Source organism: Pavona decussata, unplaced genomic scaffold (assembly GCF_977016875.1).
Source record: "Pavona decussata unplaced genomic scaffold, jaPavDecu1.1 SCAFFOLD_3, whole genome shotgun sequence".
Classification (NCBI taxonomy): domain Eukaryota; kingdom Metazoa; phylum Cnidaria; class Anthozoa; order Scleractinia; family Agariciidae; genus Pavona; species Pavona decussata.
Genome location: NW_028145427.1, coordinates 200001 through 215566, shown reverse-complemented (window position 1 = coordinate 215566; position 15566 = coordinate 200001). Strand labels below are relative to the sequence as shown.

At 38.3% G+C, this 15566-nt stretch overlaps 2 long non-coding RNA genes across 2 annotated transcripts in view; both read left to right on the top strand.

The window, feature by feature from the left end:
* The window catches only part of LOC146489735 (uncharacterized), a 213204-nt gene that overhangs the window by 153629 nt on the left and 44009 nt on the right, over nt 1–15566 (top strand). The gene's annotated exons all lie outside the window — the stretch shown is intronic.
* On the top strand, nt 3022–11416 carry LOC146489738 (uncharacterized). Its single transcript, XR_014859662.1, has 3 exons — nt 3022–3268; nt 10315–10360; nt 11267–11416. It is a non-coding gene; the product is annotated as an uncharacterized LOC146489738 (long non-coding RNA).

Below are 15566 nucleotides of genomic sequence, written 5' to 3'. Positions count from 1 at the left end.
ACATGCCATGGTCCCTGACAAGTATTAGTTTAATATTTTATTCCGTTATTTCTTGTTAATTAGGTAAGTTGTTGATTTCACTTTGATAAGCTCAAAATGCAGTTAAACAAATGTCATAGATATTCATTGACCATGGCACAAGTCAATGGAATCTTTTGGTAGAATGCTCTAAATTTTAAAGGCTGGTGTTTAGGGTGTGTTCTTTCATATTGTGTTAGAATCATCAAAACCAGAAGGGTATAGAGTTGTAAAATCAGAGACTTGTCGGAACGCCAATTTAAACCCTCATTTAAAATCCAAGACCTAGACTAAACTATTTATTTTCAAATCCAGGCCTGAGACACTATGATTCAAAAACTTGAAGCGTAAGATGTCGTGTTCTAGAAATAAATGCGAGTGCAAGACTTTTACAGCACTTTGTGTCTCATACTAGAAATTATTTCTTGATCATTCGGAACCAGCTGGTTTCGTATTAAAGTTACAATATGCATCTTCTAAATCATCAGAGCCAGGTTAGTTACTTCTGAGGTAACACCACACCTTTTGTTATAGTTTTGAAGGTCACACACTCATTTAGCTTCACTTATATTCAGATTTATAGCTTAATTTATTGTGTTCTAGACAACCTGGAAAGCATAAAACGGCAATTGATCAGGAGAATTTATCCAAACCATATTAAAAGTTTTCTACAGTAGCGAAAGCAATGTTGAGCCGTTTAATGTGGTTATTTGCTGTCACAGTCTTATTGTTGTTGTTTAATGGTGGTTCATTCAGACCAAAAAAATATTTCACTTCGCTTATGAGTGAGACTCCAAGACTCAAATTTCAAAATAAAAGATTCCAAGACACACTTTACTTTATTTCTTACATACTCAAGATTCTGAGACTCTTAAGTTCAAGACACTGAGATTTCGAGACAGACATGAAAAATTTGCCAAGATCCATTATTTTTCAAGGACCATTCTATTCCCTACCAGAGAGGAAGTAGAAAGAAAAATAGAAGAGTTTGAACCAAAAACCTCAAGAAAAACTGCGAATGCAAAGAATCGCTGCTATTGAACTAGGCACTTTTGCACTGCAAAAACCATTGATCCAAAATCATCACTTAGAAGACTCTTCACTAGCCTTAAATAGACTATTAGATGAGAGACAGTCTGGCTGCACTTCTTCTGTGTAAGCTAATTAAGATAAGTGTATCAACACAACATTTTCAGAGCAAATATAACTATAGCATATTTCTGTGTAGGGAGTTGTATGGTCATATTTGCAATAAAAACTTACAAATGTAAAACTTGAGCACTAAGGTTAAAAACTTTTTTGTTCTATCCTCGGGTTTCAGTTAGTGCATGACAAAAAGTAACGAATTATATTTCTTATGCCACAGATCAAGACATCAAATTAAAGGTTCATTAAATGATGAGAACAAAATCAATTTTGCTGAAACATTTGTGGTACTAATCATACAATACATTGGCTAGATTAAATAATAGCAATGTTTGTATGTTCAGAATACCCTGCCAGTACTCTAAAACACCTCCAAGCTACTGGCTACGTAGCTAGCACGCATTTCAAAACTCAGTTCAAGTTTTACAGATACCGGTCACGCATGATGTGGATTGACTGTAACAGGAGTGCGTGCTAGCTAGTTTTGAACATCGCAATGAAATTTCAGAGTACACGGTATGAAGCTATGAATTTTTCTTAACATTACAGTATTAAGTATTTCAAGAATAACAATTATTTCCCAAGTATTTTGAATCTTTTTTCTTTTTCAGCGTCTTTTTCGGAAAGATTTCCAGAGAAATGTTCAACATTCCATTCAAATGCCGGACATTACAAAGAGGAATTCGAATGGGTGTTCATTTCATTCTCGGAACTCCGAAATACTGGTCACGCATGACGTGGATTGACAGTAACTGCAATAAACCTATACTATTAAAAGAGATCACAGGGAGAGGAATGGTCCCACTCACTTTGAAGTCGTGTAGCCGCTTAGCCACTTCAGCCCAACGAGAGAGGGGTTATCTTGTTAACTGCGAAGTCGTGTCACGTCGCCGCCAAACCTTAAAAATGTCTACTTCTTGTTCTTTAATAGGCCTTATCACGGTTTTCGACGCCATTTTGACGGGTAGGCAAACAGGCTTGAAATAACAGTGTTTGTATGGAAATCCGATGTCAAATAATTTCCATAAAACATCGCTTCTGAAAAATTCATGAATTGGAAACTTTTGGCACTAGAAAAAGGATTTTAAGAACAAAATTGGGGGGATGTAGCTGTGACAGAAAGCGTCCAGTCGTGTTTTGAACTTTCCATACATTTGTCTGTTAGCGGACCAGCCGTGAGCTGCTACTAAAAATAGTTCGCGGGAAAAAATACAGGGAAATGTATGGAAAGTTCAAAACACGACTAGACGCTTTCTGTCACAGCTACATCCCTCCAATTTTGTTCCTAAAATCCTTTTCCTAGTGCCAAAAGTTTCCAATTCATGAATTTTTCAGAAGCGATGTTTTATGGAAATTATTTGACATCGGATTTCCATACAAACACTGTTATTTCAAGCCTGTTTGCCTACCCGTCAAAATGGCGTCGAAAACCGTGATAAGGCCTATTGTGGTCTAAGTGTGACTACATATCCACTTATCTAGCTTTTTCTGGGGTGTAGCTTGATATGTCAGGGTATTCTGCAGTAACTCCAATAAATTAAAGCTGAGTTCATTGGATAAAACATTTGCTATAGCTACAGTGTATCTACTAAATAAACCTAAGTTATATGGATCGAGACTTCCACATACGTCAAAATTATACTATCAGTGCGTTGTCATCAAAAGTTGTCCTCTCAAACTTACCAGCTGTCACCTCTACGTAACGGCTTTCTCATGAGTTCTTTTATCTCTCTCTTTTGTGTTTCAGTGTCAGGAAGTAGGTTCTCGTTTGAGGCCATGTTGAACTTTTTCCTGGGAAGGAGGTTGGGAACGAGCGCGGATATCAGGCCGGGGAGACCCGGGGACAGGCTGTAAAGCCTTGGCTGACGTTTGTAGCGTTGCAGTTTGGTCTTCGTGGCAGATATGTCTTCTCACCTTGTAACCAATAATGAACGTTCTTCTTTCCACCAATGAAACTGCGTTGTGATCGTGTCCTCTGTGATTATTTTGACAAGGGAGGGGATCAACTTGGTCGACTTTCGCCGGCGATAAGCATTAAGAAGTCGCCATTTTGAACTAAACACGAACTGAACTGAACCATCGCGAGATGACTCGTGAATTGCAGGTAAGCAGCCTTTGTATTATTTTCGTGCAGTGTTTTGCAGGACTTTTCTTTGTACTGTAAACTACATTCGATGCCAGTTGAAACCCGGATGGCTGACGCAAAGCTGTCGTCCTTTTGCTAGATGTGCTAGTTTTAATTTCGAGATCTGTGCAATGTTTCTGTGGAACTTAAACTGCGGAACACTTTATTACCTGATGCACGTTTTCCTGGTTTTACAAGTATCATAAGTTCGACTTCAGCTCGAGAACAATAAAAACTTGCTGATTGACCATGCCCCTGGGCAGGATGAAAGTCATCTCACCATGCATGATAAACTTTATCTGACCCAAAATTATTTCCATCTTGTCCTTGCTGGAAACCACGTACCCTGCTGGCAGAGCTTTTCTTAACTCCACAGGAAGAAAGAAAGGCTCTGCAGAAATTGTGTTTTATGGAGTATGCTCATATTTGCTTGGATGTACTGTAGTTTCAAATTCAGGGTGTCTGAAAAACTCAGACCTCAGACCCTGGAAAAGCTCAAACCCCCTTAAAGATCATTTTGGGGCTTAGCGTCCTGTCACAACATTGATGATCAACCAAAAGCTAAATTTTACAAATACAAAATGTTAATTGTTAAGACTGGTGATAGTTGATCATTCACCGAAGTGGAGGTGAATAGTGATGGATATTTACCCAGTCGCAAAGCGGTGAGGTAAATATCCATCACTTTCACCGACACTGAGGTGAATAATTGCTTTAGTATATACCACACAAGCTGTTAACCAGTGGACCACAAAATTATTTTATTTCTGACAATATTTATTCAGATAATACTGACAAAATGGTATGAAATTTAAAAAATCTTGCACACCAGGCGGTAAGCAATTTCTCATGCAGTAGAAAGTTCTGTCTCGCTTCCTTGCAGACAAATAAAACTTTTGGAGACACTTGTTTAGTTCCTACAGTTGTTGCCATTTATGTATTTTTTTAACAGCCACCTTTTTTATTGAGTAACCATGGCGAAACGGGTAGTACTTGGCTAATGACCTCCAAACTAGCCAATCAGTACATGCGAGAAGTACTATTCACTTGTGTGGTATATACTAATTTTATCTGTTTGGGGTGATCTACCGCACCGCTATCGTAAATTCAATTCAGTGGTATTTAGGCATTTTAAAACTTTTCTTTAGTGCTGAGTTAGGTGACACACAGCCAGATTTTATTATTAACAGGACCTAGCACCACTGTGGCCTTGAAAATTATGCTATTAGTGTTTTTCGTTTCTAAACTAGTTGTTGTCACCAAAGGATTATTTTCAACTTGTGTTAAATATTTATGGCTTTCAAGCCTTTTACTGAAGTGTTTGTTTGCCTTGTTTGATGGCTAATTGTGCATTTTAGGAGTATCTGGTCACTGCAGCCTGATATTGTTATGGCAAAATGTTTGTAACCAGTATCTGTTTCTGAGACACCCTTCAAATTCAGGCCAAGTCCTATGGCTTCAAATTAGTGTTTACCCAACAACAGCAACAAGCTTCCCCTAAATGGAAAATTTCGGAATTCAGATATCAGTAACTGCTTCCATCTCGATACCACTGAGGCCTTCAATTTTCACTGTTGAGTAAAGGTACACGCAAGTCATTTGAATTGTTGTGTGAATCATTTTGAAAGGCATTTCCTCACCAGAACTATGCACTTCTTTCAAAACTTATGGAAAAGCTGTAATTTAGGAACACAAAGAATCAGTCAATTGAAGGGCTGGGAGCATAACGGACCTATGTCGAATTTCAGCCCGTTTTTCGATTTTGCTTGGATTTGTCCGAATTTTTGCATGTGAACTTCAATTCGATTGAAAAACATTGTCCAGTGTTTTTTTCCGCCGATTTGTGTTTCGTATTGGGAATAGTTACCATCTTCTAAAGAAAAATCGATAACATGATAGTCAATATGGATGACCAAAAGGACAATGCATTGAGTATTAATATTTGTATTAAATATAAACTTGTGGTCTTTGAACCATGGGACACGAAAGCGGTCTTTCTCGCGGGAGAAACGAAAAGAATTCTGTTATGCTTTTATTTGATTCTGTTACAAACTACTACATGCGTGACAGGAATGTAAGAAATGCACAACAGATACAATACGTCATCAAAATGTCAGCACATTTCTTGGCCACAGTTCTCACCACTAAAAAGTCATTTTTATATGTTCGCTGGCGATGTATTAGCTTTAGCAACACATAAATGCTTTGTTTATCGTTTGATCACCATGTTGAAATGCTTTCCTAAATGTGTTTCACAGAGAAAATCTATTTTCGAACAGTTCTCACCCCATTACGTAAAAATAATTCAAAATTCTATTAATTTCTTTATTGTGACATGGGTGAGAACTGTTGCCAAAGTACTAAGATGCACTTTTGCTGTGATCAAAAGGGGTAGAATAGAAGGGCAACAAATCGGTTTTTCATTGAGAGAAAACTTATCTCGAAACAAGCCATTTCCTTCCCTGCAACACGATTTGAATAAGCAAGAACTGAGGGCGAGAACTGTTATGCATTGAAAGAAAACTAAGTTCTATGTCACGCACTGCGTGACTTACGGCTTTACTGGCTTTCAAGAGAGCGGTCTTTGTATGAAGTGCAGTTATTTTCCCTAACGGTTAAGTGAAACGTTACAGCCACTAGTTGGTTCTATCGCCTCGAAGGGAAAACGCAGAATTGGAGCTAGCATTTTGGTGAAATCACGCTAAAGCTATTTGCGCCACACTTAACCTACGGCTACAAAGTAACTTTCTTGACTTCGTTAATGTACAAAGCAAAAATATGCACCATACGACTTGGCTGACCGCAAGCCATAACTTACTTTACAATGTTTCCGCTTCCCAAATAGGCACGGTCACCTTACAACAAGAACGCGTGGTCCGAGTCCTCTTAACCGACGAGTACGACGTGGACAACATCTCTAACAACATTACCCTTCCAAGCGCATTCACTGGTAAACAAGCAAACCACCACATCCCCCCCCCCCCCCCCCCAACTCAGTGTTGTTTTCTAGGTCACGAACGGTCTCCTGGCAAGCATCACCTTCCAAATCAACATTGCATAAGGGGGAGGGGGGGAGGGAGAAGTAACTGTGGTAGAATTACGAAGAGAGAAACAGTAAGTGAGTGGTTTTTCCATCTGTTTTCAGTTGTCATTGCATAGGGGGAGGGGGTGGGAGAGAGAAGTAAAGTTCTGTGGTAGAATTAACAAGAGAGAAATCGTAAGCAAGTGGTTTTTGCGCTGTTCGTGTTTGGTTTTCTCAAGGAGTTTTGTGCACGATTGTAAAACCGCGAAATGTTTTTTAAACCTGGGAGAGCAAAAATTCGGACAAATCCGAGCGAAATCGAAAACCGGGCTAAAATTCGACATAAGTCGGTTATGCTCTCAGCCCTTCAATTGTTTTTCAAAGGCAGAATGATTATTTGAAATAAATGTGATGGTATATTTCAAGCCTAGTGAATGAATGAGAAATTGATGTATTATTCTAGAAAGTGACACAGGCATGCTCAGAAAAAAGAAATCCAAGTGCTCCGATCAGGAGTCGAACCTAAGACCTTCCGATTACTAGTTCAGATGCTCTACCACTGAGCTATAGGAGACTCGTGGGAGCTTAGGCCAATATACCACACGTTCAACATTCAAATCCTAGCAGTATGAAGGATATTTGCCCCATGAACCTAGTTTAATGGCCTTTGCTCCTATGAGTCTCCTGTAGCTCAGTGGTAGAGCATCTGAACTAGTATTCGGAAGGTCTTAGGCTCAACTCCTGATAGGAGCACTCAGATTTCTTTTTTCCGAGTGTGCCTGTGTCACTTTCTAGAATAATACATCATAAGTCAGTTATCAAAGAATGATTTCTTTGCTTTTAACTCTGACTCTTAATTCCATGTTTAAGCTGTCAAGTATTCCTCAAAGTGTGTTTGCTTTAGCATTCTAAAAGTGGAGGTGTGTGATGAAGTCTTATTAAGCATAGATTCAAAACATTACTCCATCGAGGCTCTCAAGCTTATAAGAAATTGTTTTGCCTTGGTGCAGTGGGCTCATTTTTGGCTTTCAGTTTTTAATTTATTTTAAAAATGATATGTGCACTATCAAAACCGGTCTAATGACAGAAAACCAGAGTGACTAGGCCAAAAGTTTGGACTTAATAGAGACCTCAAAGGCTTGACATGATTTCTGCAGTCTGAAAACGTTTGTCACAGTTCATGCCAGTCCTTACACTGTTAAACACGGGTGAAATAATTCTGTGATGAGCTAATCTGAGAGCAAAACCATATAAACAACATCATGGAAATGACTGGACACCAAGCTGAACTTGTCCCAGAATGAGAAGTGATCCATGTAAACAGGCTGTTAGTCTACTTGGCAGCCATTGTTTTGGAGATGTACTGTGTAGTGATCTCAATAACAACTTTTGTAGTACTAATAAAATTTAAGATTCTGTACTCTTAAGTAATAAAAATCATAAAATTTGGGAACAATCTATTTAGACCAACCAAACTTCATTAGCCCTGTTGAAAGAACAAATATGTTCCCAAAGTTTACAATAAAATAATAATTGTTGCCTTCAGCAAAGAGATTTGTGTTGCATAAGTTTCTTGTGCAAGAAAGCAGCGCTTCCTAACAACAACCCATGCATTTCAAGGTGACTGGGTAAAATTGTAAGAACACTGACTGTGCTGTGATGGCAATTTTTGTCAATGATCCTTGTGAGGGATAACAGACAAGAACGCTAAACGACGAACCCTCGTGATTACCAGTTGTTTATTCCGAACACTCCTTTAACACTTTTTAACAGAACGAAAGAGGTTCGCTAGGGAAAAAGAAAACGAGAAAACTTATGAACATATAATAGAAATAACGTAAACCAGGAACGAATAAAAAAGTACGAGCAGAAATAAGTCTTACCGAATGTTTGTACTGGCAAGCGGGAAACACGTTCACAACTTGAACCGAAAATTACAGCATCAAACTGAAATGACTGTGAAAACTAGCGACTAAATTTCCTGCGCTTGCATATATATATATTTGTACTAATTAGTCCCTTAGGGACGCAAAATAACGAAAAGCTCTACATACAAGTGAAAACACGGATGCGAAACAAACAAAGTTGTAGAAGAATGTCACGCAGTAAATAACAGTCCGCAACAATCCTGATCACAATGAAAAGCAATGGAGGTCACTCAATACACTTGTACTGTAAAAATTTGAATTTATTATAGCCCGCAAAATCTTCAGTAGAATGAGTGCTAGAGGCGCTTTATTTTTTAAGGCCAATTTAGACAGTACAGCTTTTGCTTATGACTGTTGCATGCAATTTCTTTTTTGTGCGCTGCTCACGTCATGAAAAAAATTGTACACAACTCTCGTCATTCAACATGCCCATTGCCTACAACTATGACTGTCATACATATAGGATTTTAAAATATGTTTCACAATCCTACAATATTTTATATGTCATGCACAACAAGTTGTAAGTTTGATTTACATGAAACATGAGTCAAGAATTTTTAATGAGTCCAGAGATTTTTGTAGCCTCCCACGCAGTCGTTTTTAGGGGACTCGTGTTACGAGGTAATACGAGTCCCCTAAAAACGACTGCGTGGGAGGCTAGAGATTTTTGAGGCTATCTGTAAAATCAAAGTCAACAAAAAGTTTGACTTATTCACTGAAGATTTTCTGTGAAAAAAACCGGATACTTTTTTTTCCAGATATAACATCATGAATTCTTTAAACAAGAAACTGAACTAGTCAGGAGACAGGGTATATGTAGCTAGGGTAATGTAAATTGTCTGACTGGTAAAAAAGAGCTTGACCAATATCAAATAACTTCAAACCCCAACCCTAGATCAAATAATGATACTCCCTTGGGTTGGGCTAATAAACTTTACCTTTGCAGGGTGGCCCAGTCAGCAGCAAGGCTGGTATCCATAGGGGCCCTGTAAGTTTGTGGATATTAATTGACCTAGTGATAGACTAAATACATGTATTTTTGGTAAACTTATTATCAGAAGATTGGCCAGAAGACAACCTTGGGTGGTCACCTTTTTTAGATAGAATGCTGTGCAACTGTATAATATTGGGAAGAATGCCAATAACACAAACCAACACTGGAATTATTAACCCTTAATATCAAAGAACAAATTCTCCTACCTTTTTTCCATACTTTTCCTATAAAAGCTACTTGGGAGACGTTATTAAAATATCAAGAAATTTCATTTTGGGCTATCATATCCTTAATTCTCATGACCTCAGGGGTGGAATAAGCATTGATATTACTAGGGGAAATTTGATACTGATCACTGTTAATACAATACAAGTCAGAATAATAATATTATTCTTGTGTGTTTATTATGTATACCAAATAGGTTTTTAGCTATGTTTTTTAAAAATGTTTTCATGCTATGATCTTCAGATTTAATAACTTAAATATTCCTTTATAAATTATTTTTCAGCTAGGTCACTCACTTTTCTAAAGTTCTTCACTTCCAAGTGTACTAAAGTTTCTATCTTTTATACATGCCATAAGAAATTGACCAGTTCTCTTTTTATGGTCAGTCTCAACTTTTAGTGAACTGTGCATGTGCTGCATGAAACTGTCCTACTCTTGAACAGCAAAGACAAAAATCATGTTAAACAGCTTGGGATTTATGCAACCTGAATTTCTCTGTATACTGAGCAAATAAAAGTTTCCACCTACATCTAGACCGAGAATGCTGTATTATTCGGTGAGTGAAACAGGCATACTCGGAAAAGGAAATCATGTAGACTGTTTTACAATAAAAAAAAAAGGAAATAACTTTATAATCTACAAGAGGCAAAATAAAAGACTGCAGGGTTTGTTTTCCTTAGGCCATTTGGTGCACTTTGTCTGCTTTGTCAAGTCAAGAATTCAATCATTGTTGATGAAAAATAACCTGTCTATTCAGATAGGCCACTCTGAAATAATAATAACCAATCTTTATCATCATCATCATCTTCTTATCATGGTAATAATTAAGTTTCTTGATATTTCTGATTTTATGTAGATTAAGGGCAGATGGATGAAATTGGGATCAAGAATTAGCTGAACAGGTAAGTTCAAGCATGGAAGCTACTTAAGACAAAGTAGTCAGATCAAATAAACAGTAGTTGTAAGAGTGCGGCAGTAGTTCCTATCTAACGAAACTATTGTAAATGCATTATAGACAATTCACTACCTTACAGAGAGCAGTAAGTTAATTATGAAAAGTCAATCCATTTTAAAGGGGCTATATCATGGGGATTTTTATGTGTTTTGATCAAGAATTGTGCTGCAACTGAATCTAAGTACCTATTCCTGTTTATGAATTGCCCCCAAAAACACCAATAAAAAGAACATGTCAAGTTTTCAATTTTTAGCAATTTTTCAAAGACACAAGAGGACTTGAAAAAGTTGGCCGTTTTTTTCAAGTTACAACCCACTTCTATCTTCGCCATCTGTAGCCAGACTTGTAATTACGTGTAATCACAGTGTACACTATAGTGTTGTAACTTTTAACAAAACTGCAACCTTCATTTTTGGGCTTGCATGTGTGAAAGTGCATCTAGGTACTTCAATGAAAGTGTTACTTAAAGTAACTGACATTGTCCTCCAACCATTTTCTTAGCAACATAGGTCATTCAATGCCTTGTGACATCACACCTGGGTATACATAACCTTGGCTAAAACGGCAACGCAACTGTACTAACAGAACTTGTCATTGTCAGATTCACGCTTGGTCAATACTTACCAGCCGTTACCCTTGCTGAAGGGAATGTTAGACAAAATAGACATTACCTCGCTCCGAAGACCGTTTTCCACTTTAGGGACTAATACACAAACTCTAATTTTCACCATCCCTCCAATAACTGCCACGTGGGCTACAAACGTACTTTTCCTAACTCAATACTGGTTGAAAACTTATCTGTGTGCGTAGTGAGGATATTTTTTGATTAATTTATTTTGCTTTTCTGAAATAGATTGACAGAAACATAACTGGAGTTATAATTGGATGAAGCACCGCAGAAGATACTTAAGAAGACTAAGAGGCAGATTATGAGGACATGATGAAAATAATGGAACTTTGTGCAAAAAAGTTTGTTGAATTAAAGAAACTCACATTGAACGGCCAGCATCAAGTTGAAGTCAATCTATTGTACCATTCTGAGAGAATCGCTGCTTGTAAACCATGTACACTTTTAAACTTTAAGCGATTGGTTAATTCTTTCAGTTGATCCTTTCGCCCGTACCAAGAGAGCCATTTTTTTACGAGATTTTAAAACAAACAAACAAATAAACACATCAAAATTGAATGAAGTCTTTATAGCTTTGGAATAAATTTGCTTTAAACGTAAGAAGTCGCCATCTATATCCATACACTTATTTATAGCTTGTTTTGCAGCGCTTGGTGCACTGATAAATGTTGCAAATGTCATAGATAACAGAATAAACAGAGAGTTGAAAGGTGTTGGAGATAGACAGTCATATCATGTCTAGGAGGGGCTCAAGATTTTGAGCTATTGATGAGTCAGGGAACATGAAAAGATCATCTCACTGGCACAAATTCTTGAGGGATCTCACCAGCCATCGACCATATGTTATTTGTCCCGTTGAATTAGCTGAACAGTAGATTTGCAAAAGGAAAAATATTGGCTTGCGGAAAGAACTATTTATGAAGGCTCTTAGTAGTTTTCCATTCTTGCTCGTAATGCTAACGAAAATCAGCGGCCGGTTTTGCTTTGATGAGGCCTCTTTAACCCGCTAAACGTTCGAGTAATGAGTTGTAAAATTCGATTGAGGTACGATTTTCCTTTCTATCTGTGAATATATTAACTTTCATGATGTTCCAGTTGGCTTCAATGCTGAACACACTTTTTCATTAATTGAAGAGAGGAAAGACTTCTATTGATCGTCGTAAGCAACCCTATTGACCAACGCTGTTGGTAGACACTGGCGCGCGGACAAAACTTTGTAAGGGGCGCTGAACGCAATTTAATGGAACTTGTTAGTCGTTTGTGAACAGAGTTGCCCAATTATATCTTGGCTACCAGAATTCAGTGCTGTCTATAACACAGAGGATTTGTAGTACCAATTTCTCTGCGTTTTACTAGACAAGTTGTGGCTTGTACAATGTGCTAAGGGTTCCGCCTAGAAGCCACAGTATTCCGAGTGATCAGAGAGTGAAGGAGGGGGAGGAAAAGTTAACGTGTGGGGAAAAGTACGACTAGGGGAAAAAGGGGAGAGCGTGTACACCTTCACTCATTTATGGCGTAAACTACTGGGCCCTTTCATTTGTCATTCGAGTCCTTTTGCTTTTCGATATTGTTTTGATTCACGAAGTTGAGGTTTTTTGGATGATGTAAATAGCCCATCTTGTTTTTATTTTCCCGGGGCTTTCAGCGCCCAGGTATTACGACGGCTTTGATCCTAAGAAACTGGAACTCCCTGATTGGTTAAGCTCAGTGTCATTCTTCACGCGTTGAGTGAGGCTATTTTACCAGTAAATACATGATTTTCGATCATTTGATTACAAGGTATGGCAAATCATCATGAGAACTTAATTCGTGCTCCGATAGTAGACCATTTTTCCCGACAAAGTATAATCATTTACGACTGGGAAGCAGCAGCAAATACAAAACGTACAAACAAATAACAGGATGATATCTGTACTGATGAAGGGCCTATCGCACATTGTTAAGAAGTCAATCAGATAACAACAGATTGCTGTTCTGATGAGAACCGAATTACCAAAAAGTACGTCATCGTAAAACAACTTTGCTCGAGGGTCAAAGAAATCGGCCGGTGCTGTAGAAGAGCCTTTCATTCCCACTCCCCTTTACCTCCCTCCAAAATAAAAAATAAAACTTGCGCTGGGTGGCAGTGATTTAACTGATTTGAAATCACTTGAAAAACTGGATTATAATGGATAAAAAAAATGAAATAATTGACTGATAGTTCATCGTGCTGCCAATTGCTGAGCTCCTTTCTCAGTGCGGTTTCAAGTGTTCCGAATTACTCAGTCTGAATTGGACTCACTAGGTGCCACAAAGCAACGCACTTTCAACTTAACTTTTCAACTTTATTTATTGCCCAAAATCACTGACAGGTATCGTTACATTAGTATTTCTTAACCCTTTAAGCCCCGAGGGAAATGCCAAATTTTTCTAAATCGGTAACTATAAACCAGGAGACCACATGTGATATACCATTTGAAAGGTGTTTTCTGGGGTATGCTATAAATCACACCAAAAGAAATGGAGGAGGTCACAGATTGAATTGACAAGTGCCCAAAATGAAAAAATAAAAATGTTTAAAATTTTCCTGTTCCTTGTACAGATTGGGTATGTCCCTAAACTGTAGCTTAATTTGCAGCTCTCAGTGCATTGGTTGTTGTCAGATATTAACTTGGCCTAAGAAGTACAAAGATAAAAAGTTCCAAAAGTTGCAGGGGTGGTAAATCAAGTCTTGTATAGGAGTGGGGCATGATATTATGCCTTCCATATGCAGATCTTTCCAAGATCTTTTAGTTGTGCAAATTTCACACAAATTGACTGAATATTGAGCATGTAATTGCATCTTGTGCCATATGGCACTATCGGGGTTTAAAGGGTTAACAAAAGTCATGATATTGAGCTGGAAAGCTCACAAGCCTTTCTAGGCTTATCCGCGGAGACCCCATATTCACTAGTATCTCCGGTTGTAATAACCGCGCCACAGAGCGCTTTGTGGTGTTTTGATTAGGCCACAAAGCGCTCTGTGGCACCTTCTTTAGTCCACAAAGCGCTCTCTGGTGATAAAATTGGAAAAATCATATAATGTTCACAAGATCGTGTGATATGCTTGTAGGTGTCAAGGAAACACCCAGTTTTCATTGTTGAATGCCCTAAAACTGACCACAAAGCACTTTATGGCTTCACATACAAAACCACAAAGCGCACTGTGGTAATTGTCAGATAAAACATCACAAAGCGCTTTATGACTTTCGTATAAAACGACTTAAAAAAACGCTCTCAGTGAAGACAAAAAGACATAAATCTGCAAATTCCGCTAGTTAGTTTTAAAGTAACAGAAGTAAGGCGACGGTAGATTAAAAACATGAGACAGACGTGAGTACTGAGATTTGTGTCGCGCTTCTCCTTTGGGCTCCCTGAGTGTTTGTTTGCGGCAAATAAATGGTACTGAAAACCGGACAACTGATGTCCCAAAAATGTATATAGACTGAGGACACAACTGAACAATTGAAACGGTACTATTGTAATAAAACTTCATAACGTTGCCGAACATATTGCGCTCTAAGTCACAGCAATTTTGCTTTTTAATTTGGGTGCACTAGGTTTCTAGAGAAAATTGGAATGCTATGATACGAAGATCAAGGAGAATCGTTGAGTTTGAAGTTCTCCCGTTTGTCGGGAAAGAAGCGTTCTCCTTCTTGTGACCTCTTGTCGGTTAGATCGTAAGCTCAATGTTAGCATTTCCTTCTCTGATTTCTCCTCTTATTTACGAGGATAGTATGAACAAGACTTTAGAGGCTTATGGAAACTGAACACCAACGCACATACTGTTGCTTTCGATTTTTAAACGAAGTCGATCGATGTAAGCCGCTCAGTTACGTCGCTTTCAAATCAAGTCAAATATATTTGCCACTTACCCTCACCCCGTCGAATAACCAATTTTGCTCGAAGACCGAACTGCAACGGAGTCTCTTTACCAGTCTTAATTCGGGTGGGCCAAGATAGATCGCATTATATGATTGGCCTATCATATCACATGACGTCAGAGGACATGTCTGCAACGGAGGACATAACTGCAATGGTACAAATGTAACGTTTGGCTGGCGGATGGCTGGCGCGGCTTTGCAACTTCAGAGCGGAAAAACGTAAAAAGCATGCGCGAACTCTGCGTGGGCGCTGGGCACCAAACTGTTTCAAAAATGGCGGCAATTTTAATTGTCTTATTTTCAACAATTTACTATGCTACCGCAGATATCTCGGTAAGTAGCGATAATTATAATCCATCAAATATTTTCGCTCGCACGCGATTGGTCTAAACGCCTCACGTGACCGAATATACCCCAGCTAAAACTGGGGAATATCCGAGGATATTCCCCAATTTCAAAAACTTCAAGGAGCGTCAAGTTTGCAATTAAAATGAAGGTCAAGATGGGGAAACGGTTTGCTTTTGTGACAGAAGAAGAGATAAACCTGCTGGTCGATAAACCAGTACCAGAAAACAACATACGCTCTAAACGTTTTTGACGGTAAGCTGTTCGTAAACGAAATG